This window comes from Mirounga leonina, unplaced genomic scaffold (assembly GCF_011800145.1).
Source record: "Mirounga leonina isolate KUSES-001 unplaced genomic scaffold, KU_Mleo_1.0 Mir_53, whole genome shotgun sequence".
Classification (NCBI taxonomy): Eukaryota; Metazoa; Chordata; class Mammalia; order Carnivora; family Phocidae; genus Mirounga; species Mirounga leonina.
This window is the reverse complement of record NW_023270807.1, coordinates 46089114-46100937: the sequence shown is the minus strand read 5'-3', so window position 1 is coordinate 46100937 and position 11824 is coordinate 46089114.

Genomic DNA, 11824 nt, shown 5'->3' with positions numbered 1-11824 from the left:
TAACAGGCATTATACAAATGTGCTAGAAATTTAAAAGATAGAGTGTATGGAAAGTTTATGCCAATATATTTGGTAATTTGTTTGATATTGACAAATTCCTGTAAGAATACAACTTAACCAACCTACGGGAAGAAGAGAAAGCTAGAAATGTCTGTAACCACTGAAGAATCTGAAGCAGTAGTTTAAAATCTTCCTACATAGGAAACACCAAGCCCAGACAGTTTTGCCTCAAAATGAGATACAACTTTATACTTAGTAAATTAGAAAAAAAAACAGAAAGTCTGATAACACAGAGTTTTGATGGTGATGGGAAGCAAGCAGAAGTATTCTCCACTGAAGACAGAAGAATAAAGTGTACAGGCATTTTTAGAAATAACGCATTACAAACCTGAGTCACATATGCCCACACATTATAACCCAGCATTTCCATTCGTAGGCATGTTTATCCATTAGAAACTCATGTCTCTGATCCAGAGACAGCCACAAGATTGCTTATAGCAACAAGCATCCTGCATATAGTCACACAAAGACCATTTAGAAGTGAAAATAAATACAGCTAATAAAAAAAAAACAACACCTGAATGAATCTTATCTACAAAATGCTAAGTGAAATAAGCAATCTACAGTACAACATCATTTTTATAAACACTAAAAACGGTATTTTGGTGATCAATATGTGATAAAATTTATTTAAAAAAAAAAGCAAGGCACGATCATACAAATCTTAGGAGGTCAGTTACTCTGATAGGGGAGATAGTGTATGGGACAGGAGAGGAGTGTATATATACATTTTTTAAAATATTAGAAATTTACTGATTCTTAAGTTGGATAATTATGTTCATGAGTCTTCATTTTATTAGTGTTTCATAATTTACTTATATATAGTCTTTTTCTGTTACCTACATGTGGGGTGACTACCGGAGGACCGATTCTGTCACTGTGGCTCAGGAGAGGGGTGCCCTGAGTAGCTGACAGGGCTTCTCCACTCCCTCAGTAGGTCCTTGTGATGGAGACGGGTTAGTTTCATGACAGCTTCATGATAGCTGCTGGTAAGGTCATCAACCTGCCTTCTCGTTCCCATGTCTACCAGCTACCTTCTAATGGTAATTTAACTTTCTATGCACTGAAAGAGTTTGTGCTGATGAGAAGAATCACAGGTGTGCAGCACTCACCCTTCATCACCATGTCAGCTTATGTACATCAGTCTCTTGTGAGTTTGGTTATCATAAGACAGCATCTGTTAGAAGATCTAGATCAAAGGACACAATGACAAGATGGTGTTTCTTATCATGCAGAGCTAAGGGCCAGATTACAGCCCATAGGATCCAAGGTGCTGCCACCCTGAATGTCCAGTCTCCTTTCCACATCATGCTTTTTATCTTTCTCTGATGGAATCCTAACTAGTTCCATAAAATATGAATTTGTTCAGGGCCCCCCAAAATCTTTTCTTATATGAGATAAAAGAAAAAAACATTTCCTTATGTTCCTATATAATACATGTAATATCTTATATTTGAGGGTGTAGATGGATACATATATTAACCTATTTACTTTTTTTTTTTAAAGATTTTATTTATTTGAGAGAGAGAGAGAGCACAAGAGGGGGGAGCGGGAGAGGGAGAAGCAGACTCCCCGCCGAGCAGGGAGCCCGATGCAGAACTCGATCCCGGGACTCCAGGATCATGACCTGAGCCGAAGGCAGTCGCTTAACCAACTGAGCCACCCAGGCGCCCTAACCTATTTACTTTTATTGAGCATCAACTTAGCAAGTTCTATTCTAGGCTTTGAGGTTATAGGATTCCTACCATCATATGAAAGCTTATGTTCTGGTGGAGTGTAGCAAATCAAAAGGAATTTTCTCTGCACTAAAAATGTGCTATTAGAGAAATTAGAAGAAAATCATGGTTAAATAATGATTCAACAATTAGCATGAGATGGACTTTAAGCAACAATAAAGGAAAAAACAAACAGTAGCATTAGTAGCACTGACACATACAATTATATGAATATGCAGGATGTATTTTTAAAGTGAAATCAGATTGTATATTACCCACACTTGTAAAATACACATACATAATTATGTATATGGATAGAGTAACCCATTTGGATAAATACACACCAAATATTAATCATAATTTCTGGGTAATGAGATTTTAAGTACTTTTAGTTTTATTATTCATGCTTTTCTACACTCTACATTTTTATAAAAGGCATTTGCTACTTTTATAATAAGAAAAAAGGGTCTATGGCGGTATTCCCATTGAAAATAGGAATTGTAGCAACAACAATGTTCTCTGCTTGTATGTGAAGATCTGACTGCAGACCTACTTGCAGTAGCGGTGACAATTGTTACCGACCCATGTAGCTTCTTGTCCCCTAGGTGACCGATGATCCACATTCTCTAGATACTTGGCAGGCCTCAGGGAAATGAGTATCTTCATGTTTTTATTTCTCATCAGTGTGCTTCATTGTCTCTAGGTTAACCCATCTGCTTTCTCCTGGGAGTAGAGAGAAGAACTTTCATCCACAAATTGCCGTTCCCTCTGGTGAACACTAGACAAAATTGCTCTGACTGGACTGGTTCTCTGGAATGGCTGTGTAAGATTGGAATAACACTCTACCTGTAGATTCAGGGGCCTGGGTGGTGAAGAAAGGATCCCAGAGCCTGACAAGCACAGAGTATAGTCTGAGAACTGGAAGCCAAGCAAGCCAGCATGACCCATCTCAATCAGGAAGCATGAATGTTCCTTAGAACGGTGGGTTTCACCCTTCTCAGACACAAGTACCTTTTTTTGATAACAAATATTTTGTACTATAACCTTAACTAAAGTGAAATAAAATTCGTAAATAATATAATTTACTACACACCTACTTTTTGAAGAAAACCTAACATCAAACCCTAAATAAAATATAAAAAAGAACTGAAAGGAAGCAATTTATGTAATATACATATATATCATTCTGTATAAGCTTGGGATAGTGGTGCCATAGTTAGATTAGACACAGGAGTACTGTGAATGCACTAGTTATACAGAGAGACCAACAAAGATACGTTGATTTAGGACATAAATGCTATAGTGATGCAATTTTTCAAAATGTTTCGCTCTCAATTTACATGGTGGTTGTATTCCTGGAAAATTCAATGTGTATTAAAAACATGACAAAGAAAAAAACAACAAAGAACTTTGGATGGACTTACGCATAAAAAAGGTAGTTAGGCTCTGGGCCTAGAATAATAAAGGCTCTTCACTCACATGAATGGCCACCAAAACGTTTGTAAATTGTATGAGACACAGGACAGGTTTTGATTGTGTGAGACTGCCCTGTGAATTGCAGCATGTCTAACATCCCAGCCTCTTATTCTACCCTCCTAACGGTGGTGACAACAGAATACCCCTTCTCCAACAATTTCCAAAGATCCTGGAGGGCAGTACTTGTTTACGATCTTTGAGCTAGCCCAGGGCTGTCTTGGAGATGGGGCTAGACTGGGTTTTCACTTCACTCCAGCCATGTGTTTATATGGCTTGATCATGTCCATTTAAAGGACTCAGTATGGAGTGCCAGGGTGGTGCAGTCGGTTGAGCATCCAACTCTTGGTTTTAGCTCAGGTTGTGATCTCAGGGCCGTGATCTCAGGTTTACAAAATCAGGGTTGAGAGACTGCACCCCGTTATCAGGCTCCACACTCGGTGTGGAGTCTGCTTGAGATTCTCTTTCTCTCTCCTTCTCTCCCTCTCCCTATGCCCCTCCTGCTCATGCTTTCTCTCTCTTTAAGATAAATAAAATAAATCTTTAATAAAATAAAATAAAGGGTTCAGTATGCAACTGTCATTTTCTGTCAGTGTTTGAAATACACAAAACTTTCACTCCAAAATTCCATTTCTGGGGATTTGTCCTTTAATTCTCTTAACCAATTATACATACAAACAATGTGTAATAGGATATATATCATTCTTAACAGCAAATCCCTCTGGGTAAAGAGTTGAGAGATGGGGGTAGGAGGAAGAGACTTTGACTTTTTACTTTTTATCACATAGTTTTTCATTATGATGAACATGTTTTAGTTTTATTAAAACAGTAGTTTTTAGGGCGCCTGGGTGGCTCAGTCGTTAAGCGTCTGCCTTCAGCTCAGGTCATGATCCCAGGGTCCTGGGATCGAGTCCCACATCGGGCTCCCTGCTCGGCAAGAAGCCTGCTTCTCCCTCTCCCATTCCCCCTGCTTGTGTTATTGCTCTCGCTATCTCTCTCTCTGTTAAATAAATAAATAAAATCTTTAAAAAAAAAAAAAAAACAGTAGTTTTTAAGTGCTATTTTTACTCAAAAATAATAAAGGCTGAGAATGAAATGATCAACTTGAGTGTTGAACCTATGGTTTGCTTCAGTGACTCAAACAGTTGAACACATTAGCCCCAATGTATTATTGTGATGTCAGTAAAAAATGTCATCTTGATGTTGTATTATCTTTGAATCATTTTTTAATCAAATAAAATTAAATATCCACACTTTGTCTCAATGTGCTCTTTCAGGGTTATTCCTAAACCAGTTCATTTCTCTGAGGTCTTTTAGAGCAGAATGAATTAGTAGGGAGCTACCCTTACAGACAGGAATTCTCCAAAGTCAGACCCTGGGGCCTGCTTACGAAGGATGAGCTTCGTAGTAGGTAAAGTATCAGACAACAAATTTCATATATTGTCTCAAGCTTCTCATTTTTAGTATTTAAGGGACACTAGGAGATACAGATATCCTGGATAAATCTTTTTTATTTTCTTTCCTCCTGTTTCTTTTTTCTTTCCTTTTTCTGTATTTCCCATCCACCCACCCAATGGGTTCCTTATTAACAAAAACATCTATTAAAGGGAGAAAAAACAAGAGAAAGGGAGAAGAAAGCCTTCCTCCAGAAGGTGATGAAGGAGAGAATATTTCAGCCAATTGGAGGTGTGGTCTTGACATTAGGATTCTCCTTATAACAGATCATGATAGAAAATTTCAGAACTGAACTTATTTAAAGTTTTTTAAAGATTTTATTTATTTATTTTAGAGACAGAAAGAGCAGGGGGAGGGGTAGAAGGACAGGGAGAGAGAATCTCAAGCAGACTCCACGCTGAGCACAGAGCCCGATGTGGGGCTCGATCCCAGGACCCTGAGATCATGACCTGAGCTAAAACCAAGAGTCAGACGCTCAACCACCCAGGTGCCCCAAGGGAAATGATATTTTTAAAGAAGTAGTAAATAGCACATTTTCCAGATTTTTATGTATGAGTAAACTGTGTCCCCTTGAGTTGAAAAAGTCACCCTCAGTGGGCAACAATTTGTTGCATGTAGTAGTAAAAACCACAGGTGGATTAGCCCTTCTACCAGCTTAGAGAGACATCCCCTCAGGCCACAAACTGAAATTCCTTTCAATACCCATAATCATCCATTACATACGTCCAGTATTCTTGCTTAGGAGTCTTCAACTTGGTTATTAGCACACTACATGCTCTTCCCTGGGCCTTGGATACAAAGTCAATGCCTTCAAAGCTCTAAGATTCATTATTTATTTATGTATTTATTTATTTATTTATTTATTTATTTATTGTATTTTTCTCTCTTGAAATGAGGAGAATATTTAAAATATTCCATGTAATTTGATACAACTGAGAAATCAGTGGACCATTACACCAGATAAATTATTAATGGTAATAAAATCCTTCATTGAATTTTTCTTGAAGCTTTCCAAGGTATTTCTACCTTCATTATCTTATTAGACATTCTGAAAGACTGTATAAAAAGTTAGACAGATTAGTGTTATTCCCATCCCACAGCATAGAAAAGTACGGTCTAGAAATGGTAAGTTATAGCCTGGATCATCAGTACCATAGCTGATGTTCTGCTCCCAAATCTCACCTATGTCCTGTCTAAATCGATGGTTCTTCAGACACGAATTCGAAAACTATGATACTTTCAATCCTTTACTGCTGTCGAAACAGTAAAGTCTGAGCTGTCCTTGTTTCTTTAACATGTTTTGGATACAACAGATAAGGCAACAAACCCACAGACTAATCATATACCCCATTGGCTTTTGCCAATTCTCATTTTTACTGGCAGCGGCATTTCAAGGAAAAAGCTGGTGAACTGCAGGGAGCAGATAATGCGGACTTCTCGAGGTATCAGTACATCCAGACCCCTGTGTAAAGCAGATAATCCAGGGCATCTGTTTAGAATGGGAGCCACAGCAAAGAAGTCAAAGCTGAGCCCCAAGAAACCTGCAAAATGTGTGTACTTTGTTTACAAAGGAGCCGCCTGCCCTCTGCTTTAAAAATGAAAGATCCTCAAAAAAAAAAAAAAAAAAGAAAGATCCTCTGACCAAACTGCCATCCTATCCAGATATTTAATACAAACCCAGCTACAATGTAGCAGTAGTGGCCCGAGAAAGAAAAACAACTCTCAATTACAGAGAGCCAAAGTTCCAGGCACCAGGCTGAGGGTTCTGTGTTTCTTATTTCATTGAATCCTTGTAACCGGAGATAGGTAGACATTTTCCTTCTTAAGCTCCTACCTGAAGTTGAGAAAACCATGAAGGACACCAGGAAGAGAATTCACTCAGAAGGCAGGCCAAGTGACTATTTAAGAAGTACCTGTCTTTTAGTACTATTTTTTTTTCATTATTTACCATATTTTGACATTCTCATACTGCTGCTTGCCCGATTTTTCAAAAAAGTGAAATATTTAGACAAAGACTGTTGGTAGCCTTTTAAATTATGGAGTTTTGATGGCTATTTTGCAAGAGTTTAATCAAGGGGGGAACAAAAGCTTTATTAACCTGTTTTCTCACTCCCTTTATTTGCACTATATGTTTGTTTATTATCTGTTAGCACATACTCCTCATATGGTTTGAAATGAAAGGATGATCCATCTCCTCATTACCGATCCTCCGCTTGGTGATGAAAAACAAAACAAAACATATGAACAAAGGAAAAATGCCTTCCTGTCATTTCTCAGCCTTCTTTGCTGCTGCTCAGCTGGGCTGTTAAAGAGTGGGGTTTAATGAAAGAAGGTGAGAAGGTGACAAAAACCGCCCTAATGAGCATGTGTTTAGTTATATGGGAAGATCACGGAGAAGCGGCAGTGATTTTCTTTGTGCCTGACATAACACAGTGTTCCCCAAGGTCAAGGAAGCCTATCGTCCTTCCTTCTTCACCTATTCATTCCCTACCCTGGCAACCAGCTTCTCCACCTAGACCAGATTTCATTTTTGATGGTGGAGTTAAAAAGAATGTCATTTTTCATCTCCAGCTTGTAGCTCTTGCTAAACATGCAGAACTGGTGCAGGAGGTTCTATAGGTTACCTGCATCACTGGTAGAGCATCTTATGAGCAAGCATTTCAGATCTCAAGCCTGGGATGACAGAGCCCCAGCCATGTCCATCCGCAGCTTGCTGACACTTACCCTTTAGACTGGGAATGAGGAAGCAAATTCCCATCTAGCACTGAAAAACAAAATGTTTTAATGCTTCAGAGGAGAGCCAATAATAGCTGTCGAACTCTAAAGCAAGGCTCTGAATTAGAACGAAATCGTGCCGTCATAATATCATTCCCAAAATGTCTTTAATCAGCGAGCATTCCAGCCCTGTGGTGTGAGCGTCACACTGAAAATACCAAAGAAAACATGAGGGTCAAACTTGGATAGAGCTCTCAAAACTGAGAGAGAGTGATGTTTTTGCTTCACCAGTTCCCAAACCAGGAAATCATTACTCCTCAGTCCCAACAGACCACTCCTGTGGGGAGTGGGAGAGAGAGGCACGGCCAACCATAAGTAAAAAAAAAAAAAAGAAAAGAAACCTCGAAGTACAGCTCCTTTAGGATCAACAGCTATCTCAGGGAGGCAGGGCATGCTTCTCTAATGTTCTATGTCCAGTAAAACTATTAACGTTTTGGCAGAAATAAATTGAGATCTCTCTCTGAAGTTGAAATACGCAGCCTTAACTGCGCTCTCATCCTCTACGTTTCACTGAGTGAATAACCTAAATTACACAGAACGGCAGTAAATTGGCTCATCATAGCCCTGTTCTAATTTTAAAAGGATAAAGAACTAAAAAACGAGACAGCCTCACATGTAGCAGCGCAGGGACCAGTAATGCCCATTAAAGGGCTGCCATACTCTTTCCCCAGACGGTCGTGGGTTCAAATTCAACCTGGGTTTGTGGTGACCAAGAAGCACCCAATGTCTTGTGTTGAATGTACGTGTGCGTCCGCATGATGTTCTTAATAGGGATGCTGATAGCTTGCATCTGTCCCTCTCGCTGACTCTCTCAGGAGTACAGTGGCTGGCCAACCACGAGTGGAAACCAAGTCATTTCCTCCCATTTAGAGGTGATCCTTGCATTGGGTGAACTCCGAGCCTCTAAAAAGCATCTTGCTTTCACACTGTTTGCTGTCTGCTCCTCTTCCAGCTCTGAAGGAAAAGTATAGCAGCCCTTTGACTGGGGGCGGCAGTGGCGGGGGGGCGTTGTCTAACATCCTGATGGGCCCAGGACAGACTTTAAATTTTAAACATGTTCAAGCATGCCCACAAGAACTGCATTTTTCAAACAACAAAATAACTCTCTCAGTTTCAACAAAGCTTTCACATGTGGTGATAAAATGCCAGGTCACAAGTCAAATTTTGACTCCATTACTGAGCATTATCCTTGAGCTCTAAATGGAAAGTCAGTACAATTCACCAGCTGTCAGGCTCCAGCCCTCGCCCAGCCCTGAACAACAACAGAATCACAGGCGAAATAGTTATAGCTGCTGGAGTCACTACTTGATTAGACTCTTAATGATTGGCTCTGTCCACAGGGCACTTCAGCCAGTCACTCAACAAATAGACTTCAAGCTATTTGGATCCCAGGTTTCTGTTTGGAATTTCATAGAATTCAGTGAAAAAAAAAATCCACCATCAACCAAAAGAGATTCAGGATGACTCAGAGACCCTTAAAGTAATTAGATTGTTCATTTTTATGAAAAAGCAAAAGTTGGTGTGAATAAGTTGAGATACGACATTTCCATGGAGTACCTTTCGTAGGTTGCAAATGATTTCCACCTTTAGATTTGATATTGAACACCAAGGGGTATGTTGATGAGTGGGAGAATGTCCTATCAGGGGTACCCCTGGGGTGTGTCGGAATTGTGGATGGGAGGGATCCTAAATACTTGGACCACCCCAAGAGCCCAGATCACCAGCCTGCAGGGAAGAGTGGCAGTGCCCATGTGAAATCGTGTTGCTGGAAAGCCTCCAGTTTTCCTGTCGCCTGAAAGATGTGCTCATCATAGCAAGAAGACCTACCTACATCCTTTCTTTTAATGGCTAGCAATCCTTTGAACCTAGGCTACATGAAAGTGGCCACACTTTGAAGTTGGTATCAAGTCACCAACTCACTTGGGAAATTAGAGTCTGGGAGTCACAAGGAGGGCAAAACTGTGACTATGTCCTCCTGCCAAGGGTGTAGGTGAAGGTAAAAATCTAACCACCATGACCCCTAAAAGAAAAAAGAATCAACAGATGCTGAAGCCTCCCTACCCCGCCTTTTACATCTTTAGATGAAGCTGTCTCCCCAGTGGAGGCAGGCTGAAGATGCTTTCCTCTGCTGTGGGTAGAGCCTGCACCAAGCATCCGGTTCAATGCCCAGTGCTCATCCCACATCTACCCACATGTCAGTTATTCTTCCATCTATAGATGGGTCCGTCAGATCTTCGTTTATAACCTATTCCATCTACCCACCTACTAGAAATCGATCATTTCAGCTGTGGATTCTTAAATGGCTATTCCCTGGTGGGGAAATGGGAAATAATATTTCTAACCTGAAGCGATCTGGGGAGATTTTCGAAGACTGAACTAGCACTCTGTAGGAAACCTATGACTGGCCTGATGTTTCCAAAAGGCACTTACTGCCCCAGGGTTCTGGACTCACCACCCTCCGGCTTCCTCCCCACCAATTTCCCCTCTTCCTTCTGAGGCTGGTTTTTCCGGATTCTTCCCACGTAGTCCAAATATGGGGCCCAGATGTTACGAGTGCTGTTGGGCTCTGGCCTGGGGGAGAGGAATGTGGAGGTCGCTACGGGAGGGCGTGCGGAATGAGGACTGGGGCGGAATTTGCTGGATCCCTGGCGAGGTGTGATAAAATGAACGCTGAGGCAACCGCGGAAAGGAGGGCTGGGAAGCGAACCAAGTGCCTTCGGCAGGGTTCCTGGGGCCCGGAGTGACGTGGCTCCCTCCATCAGGTGGAAACCGTGCAGTTCTCCCTCGACCCAACTCACGAGAGATAAAGATGTCTAAACAACCCCCAGCGCCGCCGCCGCCGCAACTCTGCCTGGGCCCCGGAGGGAGGGGGAGCGCCTTTTCTGCTGAAGCAGCGACTAGGGCTTGTTTGTAGGTTCGCAATTCACCATGATAAATGTAAAGACCAATTAAGGTTTGATCCGTGCACACGGGAGGCAGACGGCGGCTGATAGTGGAACCAATTAACGAGCATGTACCCTAATTCCTGTCGCGGCCACCGGGCGCACCGCCGTTCCCCAGGCGCCTGCGGCGGCTGTCCCCGAGCCCCCATGCGCCTCCCGCCTGGCCCTGGAGGGGGGCGTCCTCCTCGTGCGGGAGGTGCGAGGAGCTGGGTCCCCCGGCGGCTGGGGAGGGGGCGCGCGGGACAGCAAGGCGCAGAACCAGCCGCCTACGGAGCCCAGCTGCTCGTAGCCGGGGCGCGCGGGTGGGGCGCGCCCGAGTGGTCCGCGTCGGGCGGGGGCGGCGGGGGCTGCAGAAGGCGCCCAGTGCGAAACCAGCGGGTGCCCCGAGGGCGGAGGACAGGTGGTGGCGTGGCCACCGCCAGGTAGCAAACTGCTCGGGGGCTGCGCAGCGCGGTTCCAACGCTTCGCCCGCCTCCGGGCCTGGCTCACTATTGCCCGCCGCAATTGCCCGGGGGCGTCCTGGGGCAAGCTGAACGGCCGGTGGCGGCACCCCCGGCCCGGCGCGCCTCGGCCTCTCGCCTCCTGCTCCCCTCTCCCTTCCCGCTCAGCCAGCTGCCCCAGACGTGACCCCCGCGCAAGGTGTTGGCGCTGCGCGCAGCCGGGGCGCGCGTGATTAATGGCCCCGAGGTCGGGGGCGGCGCAGGCACGAGCCCCTTCTTGGCTCGGCCCGGGTGTGAGGGTATCCGGGAGGAGAGCCAGGTCCTGGCAGTGGGAGCCCCCGGGACCGCGGCGGCGACGGCGCAGGAGGAGGAGGAGGAAGAGAAGTAGGTGACGCGGGCCGGAGAGGCTTGTCCCCTCCGGCCCCAGGGCCTGCGCCACGGCATGTCCCCCGCGCCAGCAAAGTTTGGAGCCACGGGTGCCGCGCTGCGCGGTGCGCGGGTCCCTCCCCGCGCAGTTCCCTCGGTGGGGTCTGTGCCGCCGCCGCTGCCAGGGCAGGACAAAGGCTCATTAGCACGTGATGGGACCGCGCTTCATAAATGGGACTGGAGCGAGAGGGAGCCAGAGACAGAGCGCCCGCGGAGGCAGAGGCAGGGACCGCACGAGCGTGGCGAGACGACGGGCGCCAGTGCTGGCGGAGATCTGCGGCCCCACGCCGAGCCAGGCGGGGCGAGCGGGAGGACCCACTGAAGAGCCCGGGGAAGGGGCGAGGCTCGCGGGAGGACCCACTGAAGAGCCCGGGGAAGGGGCGAGGCTCGCGGGCGGCGGGAGCGGAGGGGTCGCCAGTCCCGGTCGCTGTCGCGGGCGGGCGGGCGCTGGAGCCAGGGGACGCCGGCGCGCGGGCAGCGTGGACCGACTGACTTACTGACCGACGGACGGAGGCACAGCCCGCTCCACCCCACCCCA